This window comes from Stegostoma tigrinum, chromosome 27 (assembly GCF_030684315.1).
Source record: "Stegostoma tigrinum isolate sSteTig4 chromosome 27, sSteTig4.hap1, whole genome shotgun sequence".
Classification (NCBI taxonomy): Eukaryota; Metazoa; Chordata; class Chondrichthyes; order Orectolobiformes; family Stegostomatidae; genus Stegostoma; species Stegostoma tigrinum.
The window spans coordinates 22,760,788-22,780,474 of NC_081380.1; the positions used below are offsets into that span (position 1 = coordinate 22,760,788).

The window sequence follows — 19,687 nt, forward strand, 5'->3', positions numbered from 1 at the left end:
TAGTTACTGTCCCAAAGCAACTTCCCTTATGTTATTATTCTTAGACCACTTTTTGCAAGACATGCATGACTGTGTAGATCTTAACAACTAAGCTGGAGAAGATACATGAACTTCAAACAGCATATTGCTTTTGAACAGTGCCTCTACATTAAAATTCAATGAATTGCAGGATATCAACCATAAAATGATACAGAGTCGGACCTGCTGACCATGTCTAAAGAATGGGCAAATGGGGAAAGACTACACAACATTACCATTGTGCTAATCCAAATGCAACATTCGTCCTACCTTTATCGCCAGAATTTCAGAAACACAATTAAACATAAGACTCATGTTGACTGCTGGTTATCAAAGAAAAACTCATATATTCTACATAAAGAAAACTAATGGCATAATTCACTGGGCAAACATACGTGTAAGCCTTTGGGCAATGGCAAATATGTAATTCCAAACAAGTGTAAAATACTACTGATCAGAAATCCTTCTGAAGGAGCTAAAATTCAAAACATATTTTCTTAACATATTAATTAGAATGCTACTTTGGTTTATCAATTTTACTTTTACTAACTACATGTTCCACTCAGTAACTTTTATGTGCAGAATTATTAAAGTAATGAAAATTTAATAGAAATGGCTGTGCAATGTGTTCTTACAATAAACTTCCCAGTTCAGTTGTCTTTTGTGAAACTGCAGACAATGATTGTGGAATACACAATCCTCAAAGAAAGAGAGTCTCGCTGGCTATACACATTCTGAAGGCTACAGAATTCTACTAAATGATTGAATTTTATTTTGTCATTCATGTAAAAATCTTGTGTTGCGTTGTCTTATATAAGATTTTACGGTGTTCTCACAATATTGGCTTCCCACCAATGCATGGAACCTAAGATCATTGTGGTTTGCCCTTGCTGGACACAGAGTTATTTTAAATAAGCTACAGCATGAGGTGAGATTGTCCTGCATTGCAGTCAACTTGCAAAGATTAATTGTGCCTTGTGCTGTCCATGCCTTGATTTGAGGGTTCTCAATCTTACCACCTGAATGAATATTCAAAGCTTGAAATTTGTTTGTGATGAATGAACTGATATCAGTGTGGGAGGACAAAAACAGAACTTGAAAATCAGTCTAAATTTCCTGCTCTGATTTTTCTCCAGCCATTCCATTTTGGAATGAGAAGGCATATGGGATGCTTTTTAAGTACAGGAGTTCGCTTCCCTCTGGTGATCCTCAGTTCATGTACCAAGTTTGCCGGTTTATCTGCTGACAGTGTCCATTGGAACACAAGCAAGGAAGAAGGATAAGAGGGAAGGCCAGTAAAAATGACAATCACAAAATTAGTATAAGGAGCAGGTGGAAATTCCAAAAGCAAACAGCAATAAAGATCATTTTTGACAATGCGCATTACTCATAATACAACAGGGTCTGAAGAGTACGATTTCCATTTGTTGGCAGGACATTTTTAACTCACTGCAATTCAATTACAGCAACAACAGAAATGTCACCACTTCTCAGTCTGACAAATGAATAAGAAACAGTTTGTGCAATCTGACTGAATGTAGAAGGAGCAATTGCATTTCACGTCCATGGGTACATTGATTAAACTATTTAAGTTTGAATAATTTCAGCAACATTAAATTTGTCTATATTTTAGTTACTGTTTCAGTTAAGTTCAATTAAAATCAGATTTGCCATCATTCACTCGCCACATAACTAAAATCACCTTGATGAGTAATGAAACAGTTAATGTACAACTCAAAAGTCACATCATTGATGCTACAGCAATATTGCTGTTGGGAACATTGTAATATATAAATGAGGTGGCTCTGTTAGCTGCAATGGCAGAATACTTCCTGCAGATTGTTTCTCTGTGCTGCATTTGAAGTAGAGTAATGCTGGTGACAAGCAAAGCTACAACCAAAGTCTGAACCTGTATCCTGGCCTTTAAGGACTTTCATCACTTTTGGAGATGGCATTCAAATGCACAGGTCAACTAATCACAAGTTGCAGCCAGTGCACTGAAATTTGCACCACAATTTAGAAGGAAAACTGTGGTGTTAATGGGGATTAAGCTATTATTAAAAATAATGCTAACCATTGTATTGAAAGGAAAACTTCAGCCTTCATAAATGCTCCTCCATTATTTAGTCGCTGGCACTGTAATCATTACTCCTACACAAGCATATTTCCAAACAAATGTTTCCCACTGCTATACTAATGCATTGAAATCAACCATTTAGCGCATTGAAGAGATTGTTAGCTGTCTTTTCTCACCAGACAATTATGTCGTTCATTACCGCTGAGCGAACAACATACCTGAGCCCTTTAATTGAAAGATTTCAGAAAAAGAGGCTGGTACCACTGAGTAGTGGAAAAGGAATTCCTTTTATTGACAGGCAAAGGAGACACACAAACTAAATGTACTGAGTGCTTGGATTTCAGTATGAATTAAGTCACCAGTGAGCAGAGGGAAAATAATATATTTATTTTAAAATGCTGCTTAAAACATCGTGACCTTCAGAGAGGATAAAATCAAGATGCCTGGGTGGTCAAACAGCATAATTCACATGCAAAGGATGGCCAGTTGGGAGAAATACTATGGGCTGTCAAAGTGTGTGGAGGAAGACCCTCACATTCAAAAACTTTCAAAAACAGATTGAAGGTTGGGGAAACAAAAAGAAAGATGAACGGAAGCAGTAAAAAATTGTTAGTGAGAATGAAATGCTTTATAACACTATCTCCGTCCCCAAAGTATGGCATCTCCCTACTTGTTAATGAGTGTGACTTGAAAAATTTGCTTTCAATGCATATCAACTTCTTTACTTAGTATTAGCAAATGAAGGGAAAGATATCTCACTGTCTACCACGACTAAGTCCATTTGTGCTGAACTTCAATCCAAACAGCAAACATTAACCAGGCCACAACAAATTCTCAAATTAAATTTTAAACTTGATAGAAGACCTGGGAAAACTCAGCAACATGTGGTGTGTGCATAGGTGGATCATGGTCACCATTTTTGCATTGGGAACAGACACCCTGAAATTCAAAACAAATAAAACAAGTAGTTAAATTTCCTCTGCTTTGGGTCAGGGAATTCTCAGTACCTGCATGAAAGGAGAAGGACCCAATGTCCAAGGCCCACAGCTGTGGGTCTCTGAATGTTGCTGGATATTTCATGAAAATTCACCTGGGTTGGAATGATTAATTGACAGAATGATGACCCTCCTAACAGGAAGGGCCACATTTCCAACCTCATTTTTCTCATTGAATGAGTAAAATAATCCATTTTCAGAATTCTGAAAGGAATGGCCTTAGAACATCTTCTCATCCTCCTTCTGTTGGCAAGATCAGCAAAGGATCACTAAAGAGATTGTTGCAAAACAAAAGCTGTGTTACTTCCTGACACTCGTACGTTTGCATAAACCTGAGGCAAAATTGTTTTCAGACGAGCTGATGGTTTCTGTGAATTGTAATCACAGATATTTGCTTGTTGCTTATAAGCATGCTGCCAAGTTAGCTTTAAAATATGCTCAAAGGAATTTTCATCTATGGCAGAAACCTGTCAGTCTCCTGTGAAGCTTTATTTTCTTCAAGATTAGTAGTAGCTGCTGTTGAGATAAGGCAGATGTTCCTGCTGCGTGTACAGTTATTGGCTTTACCAAAATGCTTTCTCACTGCATTTGCGGAACTGCCTGTGTCTGGAAATATATTAGGGAGTGGAATTTTAATCACAATATCTTTACGTATTAAAAAAAATTGCACTGAATTTCTCATGTTTAGGGTTTTATTAAGTCTGTCATGTATGATGCATTCTACTGGGAGATGGATTAGGGCAGCAAATTACGTCCTATAAATTTCGATAGAAGTTCACAATTTGTTTACACACTCATCACGGGAGATCAATTAGTTACTGTGTGGCAACCAGGGTAAATATCCCAATGATTCCCATTAGAGTGGCAAACACCCACAGGGAAATGCCAAGAGTTACACTAGTAGTATGTAAGAATAGATTGGAAACTTTAGAATGAAAAACTGTTATGCTATTGCTGCTGACATATAGGAAAAGAATGATTTGCACTTTCAAATGAATTTTGGGGCATTATATTCCCAATTATTAAAATAATAGAGGGTTGTTTTCATGGCACAAAACATTGACTTGCTTAAAGCTGAAACAGTAATTTCTAGTTTCATATCAGAAATCATTTGAAATACATTGCAGTTTGATCGGTATCTAAAAGAAGGAAAGGTTCAAGTTTGGCCATTAGACTCTAGATGAAAGGTGTTTTATTGTGCAAGCTACCAACTCCTACTTCTCCCTTCTGCAATGATTTAAAATTAAAGTTATCAGTGTCAGCTAATTACATCATTAACTAAATTAATATAATCTTCTGCTTGCAGCTCGATTGTCATGAGGTTAAATACTAAGGTAGATATTAATGAGTTAACATTATCTCTCACATAGCATTACTGCTCAGGATTATTACAGATGAATTGGAGGGCTTTTGTGATGTAGTGGTAATGTGCCTACCCCTGAACCAAGAGACAAGGTTCAAGTTCCACCTGCTCCAAAGATCTGTAATGATATCTCTCAACAAGTTGATTAGAAAAATAGGTTAGATTTTTAAAAAAGTTATACGTGCATCTGACAAAACATTTCAGTAATTACTAACATGATGGTCTACAGTTAGATTTAACCTTCCTCTAAAGGTGGATATTTTTAAAGAATTGTCTGACAGGTAGGAGGATCAGGCACTTGAATGGTCATTCTCCAGTCTCGGATGAAGACCTCGTGAGTCCACAGAGAGGTTCATTCCAACAAAGTGCTGTGGGAGATGTGGGAGAATCTCCAAATGGATCAACAACTGCCTTCTCCAAGGGACTCTTCAACAGGTATGTAAGGTGAGGTGCTGTTTGACATGATAGATTGTTCAAGTTTACAGCCAGACCAACATTCATAGGGATTGGCCGACCTAATACGAAACTGACATTCTTTGCATTTGCTTAGGTACCACGCTTACCAATTTTTACTCCTGGATTTAGGTCTACATCCAGCTACTAGTGGAACATCTGCTCTGGGTTCAAAACACTAAAGCAATCACCACAGCAAATAATCACGGGCATAGTAAGTTTAAACCGAGGAACAAATGATCCTGAGCACATTATCCGCTGGCATGTCCGACACCATGAATTCTCAGGGAAATGCTAAACAAATGCAAAAGCAGTTTCTAATACATTGGGCAGTGTTTTCCCAACCCCTGGGCACTGTGGACATTGATAAGTCCATTAGGAAAATAGAATAGGATTGACAGAAATGAGGTTCTCAATGTCAAGAGGAAAATGTCTGATTCTGCAGCAGTAAGTTTAACAGCCAGGCGAGACTTTCACTAGCAAGTGGTGAGAGGCTTATTTATAACTATTTGCATGAATTAGCATACTGGTATTACCTAATCACAATGACATGCAGTTTTCCATTTTTCAACATGCTGGATCAAAATTATGCAGCAACAATTCTCAACATGAGAATCAGACTGGGTATCTGGTAACTTCAGCTACTATTTTGTAGCTCCATCTTGGACAGCAGTCATCAACATCTCAGGGCACGCTCCATGGGCAATGGCTGCCTGTGCCACCAGTACAGACAGGTTGGCATCAGACACATGCCAGCCTCTCCATGCCATTGTGGAGCATCATCGACATATAAGACAGCTTTGCATCTCAGTGCTGTATGTTGAAGTTCAGCGGCACCTGTCATTTTACTGCTGCTGCTAGGATACATTGTCACAGGGACAAGCACACGCCGAATGGATGGGAACAGGGTGCACCTCGTGTCCTCATCTGCTCGCTTCCTGCTGTGTCAATTTGTATTTTCTATGATGCTCTTAGCCTCTCTATCATGTCTTTTTGCACTTTGCTTTTTCAGCTAGGGCTGAAAGGCTCAGAGTACACTGCCTTGACTTGCTGTTTAGAGCAGACAAAAGCCAGGCAGCTTGTCATGCTTATCAACAATCATCAGTCCAGGGAGGCAGACATGTTGCTGTACAACACTGTGTGCGTCAATCTCACATCCGCAGTGAGTGCCAGCACTGTACACAGCAGACAAACGGAATATGCTTCATCACAAGGCCCTGTGTTGATGTCTGCAGAAAATAGTCCTCAGTCAGGCCAAGGGCCACACCCTTCAGAGCCGACACAGTAAGTCAAGGACTGGGCACCCTAGTCGGTCTGAGGAGGTGGGCTGCAGTCAGCTCAATCAAAGTCAAGATGGGAAGAGAGAATGGTTATCAGCAGCTACTATTGCAGTCGAAGCTTTGGGGTTTGGAGGCAGCACAATTGGATGTAGGGGGGACCGTGAGTGCAAATGGGGACACACAATATGTAAGATAGGCAGAGGATAGTGCATCGGAGAATATGGATTACTGCAGGTGGGAATGCTTAAATCAATACTGACAACTACCCTTTGACAGAAAATCAGTGCAGCATGATAGTTGAGTTGACTAACTGTAGGTTGTGCCGCACTTTGGTGGAAGAGGTTATAAACAGGATGAGGATATAGATGGTGACAAAGTGTGGAGCTGGATGAACACAGCAGGCCAAGCAGCATCTCAGGAGCACAAAAGCTGATGTTTTGAGCCTAGACCCTTCATCAGAGAGGTCTAGGCCCGAAACGTCAGCTTTTGAGCTTCTGAGATGCTGCTTGGCCTGCTGTGTTCATCCAGCTTCACACCTGTTATCTTGGATTCTCCAGCATCTGCAAGTTCCCATTATCTCTGAGGTTAGAATTAAACTTTGTTCCAACTGTTTGCCAGACAAAAGGAATGTGCAGATGTTTTGTTTGGAGTGTCAACCTGCTAAGCCTGAAAGGCATTGGAAACGAGATGTATGTCGGTTTGGATTCTATAGGAGCATTCCTAGTTACGAACTAGAACATGAGCTGAGCACGTAAATATGTTTATCACGGGCAAAAGCTTATTTTAAAACCTGAAGAATGAATTCTATTTCCCTTAAGTTTAGCATCCATCAGGCTTATATTATTCTACATGTCACCAGACCAATTGGCTTTGGTCATGCTAATTTAATAATGCTACATACTCCATGCCCTTATACAGAAGTGATCTAATTTCTCAGCCCATATCCTACAGACAAGCATGACAAGTCAAGTTGCCCTAGTCTTACCAGACCACAGGGCTCATCTCTCATTAGAGGCAGACATGACTGGGTGGTGATTTAACTGGAAGGCTATCACAGCTCAGGTGAGTGGAAGGGTTGAGAAGGACAGTCCTTCATGGCAACCTCAGCCAATGCAGGGACTGAACCCATCAACAGCATCACACTGCTTTGCACACCAGCCAACTTGAGCTAAACTGACCCTCACAAACACAACAGTATCACTGTCCTGAAGTGCTCTGTCCAAGAACGCACAAAAGATTTTGGGGTCAAACTCTATTCAATAACTGGAACCCTGGGCTCACCTCTCAGTGCAACAGTGAGGGATTACCACATTGGAACAGATATTGTCATCTCTAGAAAATTTGATAACTAATGCATGGTCCCAACACAAGAGCACATAACGAAACTGTGAGCATACCTCAATGCTTTTCCAATAGCTAATCTTAAGGTCAAAAGATTAGTAGGTATACGCACAAACTCCCAGTACACACTCCCAGACGGCAAGGCTCAATGCCCGCAGCATTCATTTGACAAAACCTACTTTGGCAGAATGCAAGTTCCTTCCATGTGATCCAGGCAGAGACGTGCTGATGGGCATTTCAAACAAGTATGATAGGGAACTTTGGGCGTTCTTTATTCAGACAGTATGCAGAATTAAATTGTTAATGCTCATTATCTGAACATATTATAAAATACACGAATGTCAGTCATGTTACCAGTCTCCATCCAAGCCGTTATTCTGTTTGCGATAATACGTTGGAAGGCTCATTCTAACTATTAGTTGTCATTGACAATTATTTAGTTGGAATTGCTAAGCCATGCCATTTTAGTTTTTCTTTTCTCCACTTTTCAGTTCAAAGTGATTTTGCCTAAAATGTTACGGAAGTACATGTTTATGATGATATGACGGGTGCAACAAAATAGCTGGAACAGTATTACTTTTTCATTACAGCAATTTCAGAATTAAAAAAAGAGAGAGAAACAATTGAAAAGCATGAAAACAATAGCAAATCAGGGAGAGAAAAAGAAATAAAAAGAGGAAAATAACATTTAGATTGAGAGAGAAAAAGATCAGAAAGATATTTTTAAAATTAAATATTAAATTCGACATATTTAAAATCTCCATCCACGATGCACAACCATATGTTTAAATTTCTCATTTTCTGGGTCAAAGGGATTGAAGAAAGTAATTGACAATAATCACATCATTAAATGGGCACATAAGCTATTAATTACTCAAATTAATTTTCTGTGGTGAGTTTAATAGGAATTATTGCACAAATGTAATAGCCTTCCAGTGAATTTCCTGAACTCATGAATAAGATACTGTAATAGTGGAGTGGTGCAAATTGTTCAAGAACTTGTGATTTGCAAATTCACGATGCATCGCCCTCACTGCATGTTACTGGCGGACTGCATACTACCAATCATTCATTACTTGTACACCTTTACAGCTTATGAAAATTTCAGGCCCTTCTGTTTTCCCTATGAAAATAGGGTTTCACCCTGTATCATTGTCCACACAGCACATCGACTGAAACAAATGGTGGAATGAATTATTGGTCACTGTCAATTTAATAATAGTGTTACACTTCATGGATTTTCCCTGAACTCCTTATTCAAATCTGCAACAAAATAGCAGTTTCTGTAATTAGATCTACAGCTTCCATGAAGTGAAATGTAAAATTTTATGCATGAAATGTAGGAATATTTGGAAACTAAACATTAACCTTTTGTGAGATTGAATCCTTCAAGTCAGAACAGGTAAGGAGATAGTAATACAATATTTAACTTCTGCAATATTCTAAACTAATCTGAAAATAATGAACTCAAAACACTAACATGCTTTTTGGAATTGCATAACTGTAGAGAGCAATTAAGACTAATAGACTATTTCTGTGCTGTCTTCTATGGGCGAAACCTTATAGGGGTCCGAGCAACATGGGCAAAGGCACGTGATAATGGGAACTGCAGATGCTGGAGAATCCAAGATAACAAAGTGTGGAGTTGGATGAACACAGCAGGCCAAGCAGCCAAAAGCTTTTGTACTCCTGAGATGCTGCTTGGCCTGCTCCACACTTTGTTATCATGGGCAAAGGCAAGACTTGTTGCAGAATGGGATGAAAAGTCCAGTGAGGGCTATCAATGTCAGGAGATCTCACTCTACCTTTAGGCTTTTGTCAAGCAGCAAGTTACATTTCTCGCTATGCAACAGCAAGTTGCCAGTTAAGGGGGATTATTGATGGTTAAACATTTTATTAACAGCCCAACCTACCTTATTAACATTCAGCTTTCTACCTTATCAAACATGCCAAACAAGCTAGACATCAAGAAATCTCAGAATGAAAACCAAAGCAGGCACCTGGTGATTTCAGTTTGCCACTTGGTCTGAAGGACATCCAGTTTGGACACTGAGCACCAAAATCTCATAGCATGCTCCATAGGCACTGGCCACACCAGCCGCCGTCCACAGACACTGGCATCTGCCATGTGCCAACATCTAAGAACCCTCATGGTGCAGCTCCAAGCCACTCACGGGACACTTCTGCACTTCAATGCTGCACCTCAGGCTGCACCAGCAACTGTGGTTGTAACACTACAGCAACGACACTGTGTGTTCATACACACCCAGCTCATGGACAGGACCAGGCTACAGCTCCAGGTCCTACATACACTGTCACAGCACTCCCTCACTCTTAGACTACCTGGATATTCACAGCATCCTTGTCCCATATTGCTTTGCCATTGTGTGCTTTTAACCTTCAGCCAGAGCTCCCCAGCTCATATTCCTGCTGCCTTGACTTGCCATTTAATGTAGACACAAGGCAGGGAAGCTTGTTATGGTTATCCAGCAAGTGTCAGTCAGGTCAATGGAAATTGCCTTTGCTCAATAGGTCCAGACACAGCAAGTCAAGAGCAACCTTCAAGACCAGTCCAGAGGTTTGAACACAGTCAGTCAGTGTCAGAATGCTCTTCACTTATACAGCAGAGAACAGTACAGCGCAGGAACAGTCCCTTCAGCCCACCATGTCTGTGCTGGCCAAGATGCCATTCTAAATTAACTCCATTTGTCTTCACACTGTCCATATCCCTCCATTCCATGCATGTTCATGTGTCTGTCTAAATTCCCCCTAAATGTTGTTATGGTACTTTCTTTGACAGGTACAGGTCACAATTTTGGAAAGCACTTTCAAAGGAGCCACAATGATATAGTGCGTCATATGGATGGCATACCACGTTGGCACTGTTCATCTGTGGTGAAGGGAGTAAATGTTCAAAGTGGCAGATAGGGAGCTGATCAATTGGGCTGCTTCATCCTGGATTGTGTCAAAGTTCTCAAGGGTTGATCCATCAGGCAAGTGGAGAGCATTCCACCTCATCCTGACTTGTGCCTTACAGATGGTGGAAAAGTAGGCTTTGACGAGTCATGAGGTGAGTTATTGGCTGCAGAATTCCCAGCTTATGACTTCTTTTGTAACTACTGTGTTTATATGACATTTTTCTTTCTCCCAATTCAGTTTCAGGTCAAGGATAATCCTGAGGAGATTCAGTGATGGTAATGCCATTGAATACCAAAGTCACGTCAACAGTGTTAGCCTGAATGCCCATCAAGAAACAGAAGAGATCAAGTTGAATGTTCATTTTATATCTCAACTTCATGAAGGATAAAATTGAGTGTAGTATACCTTAACCAACTGACCAGTGGAGCAGGGAATCATAGAGGGAATGAAATGAAATGCGAAAAGGGGAACGAGACAGGTCAGTTTTGTGCTAACATCACAACTGAAGGGATAGAAATGGCAGAGGAAGCTGGCTGGGTAAAAGGTGGACAGAGGTCATGTGGCATAGGAAGAAAGGGAAGAGTGAAAGGAGAAGCAGGAAAAAAGCAACATACATGGTCAAAGGCCTCATCAACCAGAGTTAACGGGAATCGTCAGCTGAGGAAAAGGGATGAAATATCTGAAGCACTGGTATCAACGGAAAATCTTCTGGGAACACAGAATGCAATCCTGACAAGAAATAATATAGGAAGGGATGTAGACAAGGTAGATTTTGGGAATCTAGTAGATCATACGGCTATGGATCCTGCGCCATAGGCTGCTAAAATGTCAACGGGAAGGCCCCCGATGATCTTGATGGTAGGCTTGCAGTAATTAGCCCTGTAAGTGGTGCTTTAAGATGAGACTTCCACTTCTGTATCACAAGGAAGCCCCAACTTAGAGAGCTGCTGTAAATCCAATAGCAGATAGTTCCATAATCATAGCAGTGCCAGTTAAGACAGGTACCACAACTGGGACGACCTGCACTCTCTCCTGTTGTGGAGCTAGGTCAGGTGAGTCCAGGGTGGGAACACAGAATGCAATCCTTACAAGAAATAAGATAGGAAGAGATGTAGATAAGGTAGATGTTGGGAATCTAGTAGATCATACAGCTATGGATCCTGCCCCATAGGCTGCTAAAATGTCAACGGGAAGGCCCCCGATGATCTTGATGGTAGGCTGGGAATTCTGCAGCCAATAACTCACCTCATGACTCCTCAAAGACCTTCAAAAAGTATTTACCACAATTAACCCTTCACCACCTTTTGTAGGTACAGCTGCTGTGTTTCCACATTGTGCCAGCAGTGAGATGAGGTCCTCAACTGACCTTTAATAAAACACAGATTGGCTTTAATAGGGCCAAGGATGGGTGAGCTCCCCAATACCTCCCCTTTCACCCACTCTCTGTCTGTGTAAACTTTCAAGGGAATGTGCAGAGGCAGCAGGAGGCCACTTGATGGACTCTAATGCTTGCCATTCCACTGGGCAGGCTCCCATTGTGAATATTGGCTGATACCCACCCTTAGAAATAGAGTTCAAACACTCCTTCCAAGTGAATCGCCATTTACCTGTACTTGTGTTAATGGGAACTGCAGATGCTGGAGAATCCAAGATAACAAAGTGTGGAGCTGGATGAGCACAGCAGGCCAAGCAGCATCTCAGGAGCACAAAAGATGACGTTTCGGGCCTAGACCCTTCATCAGAGAGGAGGATGGGGTGAGGGTTCTGGAATAAATAGGGAGAGAGGGGGAGGTGGACCGAAGATGGAGAGAAAAGAAGATAGGTAGAGAGGAGAGTATAGGTGAGGAGGTAGGGAGGGGATAGGTCAGTCCAGGAAAGACGGACAGGTCAAGGAGGTGGGATGAGGTGGTAGGTAAGAAATGGAGGCGCGGCTTGAGGTGGGAGGAAGGGATGGGTGATAGGAAGAACAGGTTAAGGAAGCGGAGACAGGCTGGGCTGGTTTTGGGATGCAGTGGGGGGAGGGGAAGATTTTGAAGCTTGTGAAGTCCACATTGATACCATTGGGCTGCAGGGTTCCCAAGCGGAGTATGAGTTGCTGTTCTTGCAACCTTCGGGTGGCAACATTGTGGCACTGCAGGAGGCCCATGATGGACATGTCGTCTAAAGAATGGGAGGGGGGAGTTAAAATGGTTCGTGACTGGGAGGTGCAGATGTTTGTTGCGAACCGAGCAGAGGCATTCTGCAAAGCGGTCCCCAAGCCTCCACTTGGTTTCCCCAATGTAGAGGAGGCCACAACGGGTACAGCGGATACAGTATACCACATTGGCAGATGTGCAGGTGAACATCTGCTTAATATGGAAGGTCTTCTTGGGGCCTGGGATGGGGGTGAGGGAGGAGGTGTGGGGGCAACTGTAGCACTTCCTGTGGTTGCAGGGTAAGGTGCCGGGAGTGATGGGGTTGGAGGGGAGTGTGGAGTGGTCAAGGGAGTCGCGGAGAGAGTAGTCTCTCCGGAAGGCAGACAACGGTGGGGATGGAAAAATGGCTTGGATGGTGGGGTCGGATTGTAGATGGCAGAAGAGTCGGAGGATGATGCGTTGTATCCGGAGTTTGGTGGGGTGGTATGTGAGAACAAGGGAGATCCTCTGAGGGCGGCTGTGGCGGGGGCGGGGTGTGAAGGATGTGTTGCGGGAAATGCGAGAGACGCGGTCAAGGGCGTTCTCGACCACTGTGAGGGGAAAGTTGCAGTTCTTGAAGAACTTGGACATCTGGGATGTGCGGGAGTGGAATGCCTCATCGTGGGAGCAGATGCGGCGGAGGCGGAGGAATTGGGAATAGGGGATGGAATTTTTGCAGGAGGGTGGGTGGGAGGAGGTGTATTCTAGGTAGCTGTGGGAGTCAGTGGGCTTGAAATGGACATCAGTTTCCAGCTGGTTACCTGAGATGGAGACTGAGAGGTCCAGGAAGGTGAGAGATGTTGGAGATGGCCCAGATGAACTTGAGGTTGGGGTGGAAGGCGTTGGTGAAGTGGATGAACTGTTCAAGCTCCTCTGGGGAGCAAGAGGCGGCGCCGATACAGTCATCAATGTAACGGAGGAAGAGGTGGGTTTGGGGCCTGTGTAGGTGCAGAAGAGGGACTGTTCCACGTAACCTGTTACCCATTACCTGTACTTGTTACCAGGCTACATTTTTCACTGTTCAGAAGGTAGTCTCTTTTACACAGGAAATAGCAAACCCAGGCTGGTACCCTCTTTGTTGGACACCTGTATTCAGTCCACACCTGTGACTCTAAGCTTCTGGTCACCTGTCAGTTTAAGTCTCCACTCTGATCTCTGTTCTCGATCTCCAACTCAGTCCCAATGGAGTTCAACATAATCTCCAGGACCAGCACCTTCTCTTTCAATTATCAGTCTGCAGCTTCTGATAATTTTGTGATTACGAAGATACAAACAAGGAATAAGAATAGGCCACTGGCCTATTTCATAGCTGATCAGATTTTAACCTCAACTTTACTCAATTCCTTCACATCTCCCATAATTTACTTCTCCTTGGCAATCTAGAAGCTACCTACCTCTGACTTAAGAATATTTAAAGATTCTGCATTCACTACCTTTTGTGAAGGCAATTTCAAAGACTCACAACACTAAGAGAAAATGTTTCTTCATCTCTGTTTGAAATGGGTGCCCCCTTATTTTAAAAACTACAATCCTAATTCTAGATTCTCCCACAAGAGGAAATATCCTTTTAACACTGATGCAGTCAAGTCCCCTCAGGATCTGGTATGTTTCAATCAAGTGACATCTGACTCTTCAAAGCTCCATAGGATACTGGCCTGCCCTATCTAGTCTTTCCTTATTATGCAATAAAGTTATTATACATACTGGTCTAGGAAACCTTCTCTAAACTGTTTTCAATGCATCAACAGCCTTCCAGAGATATAGTGACCAGAACTGTACACAGTACTCCAAATTCAGTCTTTCCAACATCCTGTATAAGTGAAGCATAATCTCCTTACACTTGCATTCAATATACCTCACATTAAGCCACTACATTCTAATCAGAGATATTGGGAACTGCAGATGCTGGGGATAACAAGGTGTAGAGCTGGATTAACACAGCAGGCCAAGCAGCGTCTTAGGAGCACAAAAGCTGACGGTTCGGGCCTAGGCCCAACAACATTCTGCTAGTTTTCTTGATTACTAGCTGTACCTGTATTTTAACCTTCTGCAATTTTTGCACTAGAACATCCAGATTTCTCTCAAAAACAGAAGTAACTGGGAAAGCTCAGCAGCTCTGACAGAATCTGTGAAGAAAACATCACAGTTAACGTTTTGGGTCCGGTGACCCTTCTTCAGAGCTGAGGGAGTTTTGAGGAAGGGTCACCGGACCTGAACCAATTAACTCTGATGCTTTCTTCACAGACGCTGCCAAACTTGCTGAGCTTTTCCAGCTACTTCTGTTTTTGTTCCTGATTTACAGCATCCACAGTTCTTTTGGTTTTTGTCCAGGTGTCTCTGCAGCTTTCTTTAGACCCATTTTGTGCTTCATTATTTGTTCCAGTAACATCTCCTTTTGTCTGGCACCACCAGCCCTTTTACCAGTTAACCTCTTCCAACTTCCACTCTATCCTGTTTTTCCCTTTTGTTCTTTTCCCTTACATTCTTTCTCTGCCTCTGTTCTAGCCTAAAATGCATACTGGCTGTAACCAAACGTCAGCTTTTGTGCTCCTGAGATGCTGCTTGGCCTGCTGTGTTCATCCAGCTCCACATTTCATTATCTCAGATTCTCCAGCATCTGCAGTTCCCATTATCTCTGACTGTAACCTTTCTGGTTCTGATGACAGGTCATCAGCCTCAAATGTTAATTTTGATTCTCTGTGCAGTTGCTGCCTGAGTAGCGTTTTTAGCTGCTCCATCATTTGTTTTTTTTTAATAAGAGAGCCAGCCCCATAGTATTTTGCTTTTGTACGAGGCTGTGTTGATGGATATAGATGAAAACAAAAATGAGAGGAGACTCATATGGAGCATGAACACACCAACATCACCCCACTGGTCACAATGCACATTTTCTGTTCTGCAGTATTCTATAAAGCCATTCCCCATGGTTGCACTTTAATTACACAGAGTCTGAAATAATTCCAGAGAGAGGCCGGTATCCCATCACCAAGTCACCCTGTATTTACACATGGATGCTTGACACTCCTATTCTAATCTGTCAGCCAGTGCTCCCTGACTGGACCAGATTAATAGCCCCAATCAGGGAACTCAAATTCTATGAGGTTCACCTGGCTGTCCTTGTTACAATCACTACAATTTCAAAACTGGTAAAACCTGAGGATATTGCCTCAGGCAATATTTGCAGGTATACACAATCTAGCAAGGGTTACTGGGCTCTGATCAGTGTTAGGAACTCTAACTGATTCTATTCCTCTATAACTCAGAACAATTGTACTCACCAAACTTTAGCAGATAATAACAAACAAGGATTGAAATAGGGTTCTTTTTTAATCCCCAGTGCATGCAAAGATATTCACTCATAAAACAAAATTACATTCAAGAATACCAGAAACAGTACAGTTCTGATCCATTAATTGTTTGAAATTAAAAGACAATGTTGCAGATTTTTAATGTTGCAGTTGTGACAACAAACAAATTCTTTAGTGAGCAAGCTAATGCAACTGGAAGTCTGTAACAATAAACAACTGGCATGGGAACACTTCTTACATAGTTTATTATTAGCACATCATCAGGCCATCACAGACACAGCAATCATTACCTGACACTGCCATTCCTTCACTTGAAACAGAGGACCAGTGAATAGAATATGTCCTTATGAAAACTCTGAGGAATTTTTAATGAAACTAATATTCTAATTAAACTGCAAAAATGAATTGGAATACATATTAAGCTTGATAATGCCTTAGACAATAAAACTGATGAACTGCAGGATTCTGGAATTTTTTTTTCTTCCCTCCACTGTTCGAAGAGGGATATTTATGACAAAAGAAAAACTGGGCCACATTTTCAGTTGGGGATGGAGGAGGAGGAAGAGGACTGGCAAAGTGACAAGGGGAAGCGGGGAGATTGACAATTCCCTGCTACCACGGCACACTGACACCAGCAGTAAAATTGACAACTCCTGAGCACCATTGGAAAGCCAGGTGAGCTCTTTAACTGACCAATTTAAGGCCATCTCCTACCTCTCTGGTGTCTTGTGGCTCCTTTTAATAAGGTTAGGTGCCACATTAGCACACTGCCAGTTGGAATTAGCAGACTCTCAGTGGATTATGAGGGTGTTGGCTCGTGGGGGTGGGGTGCGCAGTTTAGTGCTCCTTTTTGGGCATGTTATAATTGAGGGAGCTGTCACCCAGGGACTCATTACTGGTCAAAGTAGGGTCACCTTCTGCTTTCAGACCCAGTAGTAGCATTCCAATGTTACACAATACTCAGTTCATTATTTCTGAATTACAAATTTACCACAGGAAGCTTCACATCAATCAAAATATTCTGAATTTAGAAAAAAAATCCAGTTATTTTTCATTTCTGTTTTGGAGAGTGGTTTTGTGGATGAAAATTGTAATGTAAAAATATTGCCTTAGAATACCTACTTTTCTATTGCAACTGCATGTGAAGCAGATTTCCTGGAGGCAAGTCATATCAGTATTTGAAACTTAGCTGCCTCATGATTTGAATTCTTAAACATGTGAAAAAATTTGCATGTGCTTGTTAGATACTTCGTCATGCTTAAAACCAAAATGATTTACCCACAACCCATATATCAACAGAAGTTGTCTCTTAAAAAATTGAGCAATTCTAGCCTATGCTGGCTGCCTCAGTCATCTCCAACAGTTTGTCTAAGTCCCAGGAAAGCATAAGAGTTGTAGCATCTGCTTTTTTACTCCTCTCTTGCCACTAATCTCAAGAACTCCAAACATACATTTCACATGAAACAGGAATAGCTTGTATTTCTTTCACCAAAACCTATTGCATTTGCTGTTTACGATGCACAGTTTTCTACATCAGGAAGATCACAAGCTGCTTTGTGGAATGCTTTCATTCCGCTGTCTAGCCATTTTAATTCTCTACCTACTCTAATTTTGATTTCTTTTTCTTTGGCCTTCTACGTTATTCTAATGTAAGCTTGAGGAGCAACATCTGATCTTTTAACTAGCTGTTTCACAACGTCTCAAAGACAACACTGCGTTCAGCACTTTACAATGGTAGCCTCAATGCTCATTTTCCAGAGGGCACCTGCTGATGATTCTACTCGCTTCTTCTAGGATCTACCTTTATTCTTATCATTTGGTCAGCTACAGTCTCCTTTTGGCTTGCCACATAACTTGTTTTTTTTTAAATCATTTAAACTCTCTTTCCTTTCCTCTTGTTGCATCCTCTTCCCCTCATTCTCTGTCCGTGTATTTGTTTAATACTTGTTAAATTTCTAGCCATGATAATAAAATGTGAGGCTGGATGAACACAGCAGGCCAAGCAGCATCTCAGGAGCACAAAAGCTGACGTTTCGGGCCTAGACCCTTCATCAGAGAGCTGCGGCGGAGGCGGAGGAATTGGGAATAGGGGATGGAATTTTTGCAGGAGGGTGGGTGGGAGGAGGTGTATTCTAGGTAGCTGTGGGAGTCGGTGGGCTTGAAATGGACATCAGTTACAAGCTGGTTGCCTGAGATGGAGACTGAGAGGTCCAGGAAGGTGAGGGATGTGCTGGAGATGGCCCAGGTGAACTGAAGGTTGGGGTGGAAGGTGTTGGTGAAGTGGATGAACTAGCCATTTCTAGTTCTAACAAGCAGACAGTCATCTGCAGTATTAATCCTTTTTTTTTGCCTACTGAGACAGCCTGATTTACTGTATTTATCTCCCTCTATTCCTTTATCCTTCATTTTTTAAAACATTTAGTTTCTCATTAAAGGCATCAATATTGATTGTCTCAACTGTTCCCTGCAGTAGTGAGTTCTACTTTCTTTACAGGCCTTCACACAAATCAACACCCTCTTGATTTATGGCACCTCTTGGCACTATGTTTCCAAATTTCACACAATAAGCTTGGTCACTGAGGCAAAAGACTGGCACACAAAAACTGCAGAATCAACTCTTGACACAAGTTGACGGAGGTAACATTCTGTTTAGATACATTGGTGCTGGGTAGGGAGTTCAGGGCATAGGCGAGAATTATGAATTATGGTTTGCAGGGACATCAATATTGAGCAGTGTGCCAACCAACTTGCAACTACTGGATTTCTAATCAATTATTGCCAGCCTGACAATTATCCTGTGCCACTGGAAGAAGTGGGCAGAAAAACTGTGAAACTAAATAAATATTCATACTGAAGGTTTTCCAATTATTCACCTGCTAAGTCACACAACAAATCAGTCATTATTTCCATCCAGCCTCTGTCTACTATTCAGGCTGAAAGGGCAATTTCTATTACATATGCACTGTCCACCTTACAGCAGTAATGGCCAAATATTTGGGCTGAATTGAAGTTTAATTTTATTTCCATGATTGCTTGCTTTTTGAACAAAGAGGTATAATTTATAAATGTACGTTTAGATAACATGTCAGACAAATGCTTTGTTTTCAACATGTTAGCACATTATAGGTAATGCAAGCATTACAGATAGTTTATCCTGCGGTCAGTCAGGGGTTTAAAAGCAATGAAAAAGAAAATTTTCCTGACTAAGCTCAATAATAGTTTTTAGCAGTGAATAGTTCATGGAGAATTTACACAACTTATTGTTAAAGGAACCCATTTTTAATTTCAAATATTACGATTCCTGTTATTTCTTCTATGTCCTCTTCCTAAATCTGAAATTTTAACCACACCCTGCTTTGGCTTACTGCACAGATTGCTTTTGGTACTGGGATCTTGTAACAAAGGCATTCCTTAGGATTACAATAAAACAGTCAAGTCTCATCTGTCAAACCCTGGATGCTCAACTTCAACCCAAAAAGATTACAATTTTCAATCTTAAGCCTATCCACTCATCATGGCTGAATGATTAATTTTCTAGTTTCTGATTGTGTATCTGGCCTATTAAGATACCTGGACTCAGTCAATATGAGGAGTAGCAAACATTTCCAAGAGAACCCCGCTTTGAATCTATTCAATTAAAAATGGACAATTGGATAGATTGCCCTATTTTGAACTGTACGGGATGGGACAGAATTTGCTACATTCAGGAGTTAGGAGAAAAAATATTGCCCCTTAGAACTCTTCCATTGGATTCAATTC

At 41.5% G+C, this 19,687-nt stretch overlaps 1 protein-coding gene across 2 annotated transcripts in view; it reads right to left on the reverse strand.

Annotated features, from left to right (window-relative positions):
- LOC125464519 (double C2-like domain-containing protein beta) overlaps nt 1-19,687 on the reverse strand; it is a 274,254-nt gene that overhangs the window by 185,397 nt on the left and 69,170 nt on the right. The gene's annotated exons all lie outside the window — the stretch shown is intronic.